This window comes from Pteropus medius, unplaced genomic scaffold (genome assembly GCF_902729225.1).
Source record: "Pteropus medius unplaced genomic scaffold, Ma_sr-lr_union100, whole genome shotgun sequence".
Lineage (NCBI taxonomy): Eukaryota > Metazoa > Chordata > Mammalia > Chiroptera > Pteropodidae > Pteropus > Pteropus medius.
Window position 1 is genome coordinate 64,689 of NW_024344377.1, and position 922 is coordinate 65,610.

The following is a 922-nucleotide window of genomic DNA, read 5'->3' on the forward strand; positions in this document are numbered from 1 at the left end:
ACGCAGGTGGGCTCCCCGCTCTGCCCCCCATGAGCTGTCTCTTACATCCCTGAGCCCCAGTTTCCTCGCCTGTGAAGCAGCCTGGCGGGCCTGGCGTGAAGGGACGTGTGATCGAGAATGCAAGGTCAGCTTCCTCCCATCATGCCCTCTGCCCTCTGGCCTCCCAGAGGCCAATTCCACATTCATAGTCAGGAGCAGGGCTGGGACAGGAAGAAAAGAGCTCAGGGCCTGAGGGAATTTATGGGGGACCTGAGGGTGTCAAGGAAGCTTCCAGAAAGAGGGACATTAGGCTAGATTCTCAGCCTGCCCCTGCTGGCCTCCTCAGGTCTCACCCCAGAGGTGGAGGCAGAGGCAGGTCCCCAGGGCGGCTGTCCCACCGAAGGGCCAGCAGGCTTCTCTCGGCTCTTCTGGGCTCCCGTGGGCAGTGTTCTGGTGTCTCCAGCTGAGCCTGGAGCCTGTGGCTGGGCCCTGCATGCACAGCAGCCTCAAGTGGGTGCCACCAGCCCAGCAAGGCACAGAGCTGTGACACACATCAGTAGGATCGGGAGGTTGGCCAGGAGTCAGCATGGCTTCTACCCTCCCCCCGCCCCAGCCTCTGCTGAAGTCTGTCCCATCCCCTCTTCCCTCCCCTCCACTGGCTCCCCCTTCCCTGCAGCTCCCCCACCCATTGCTGCAAGCTGCTGAAACTCCCTGTTAACAGTAGTTCAGCTCAAGTGGGTGGGTCTTTATTCAGGTGCCTCTCTCAGCCAATACACAAGCATGCGGCCGCTCGCCCCTCCCGATTGCTGCCTCCCACCCTGTCTTTTCGTCCTGGAATGGCACGGGCACTCGGCCCCGCTCCACCTGTGAACTCCTCCACGTCCTGTAAGACCGTGTGGGCCTAACCACTGTTCCCCTCTCCAACGCTAAGCTCCACCCCACA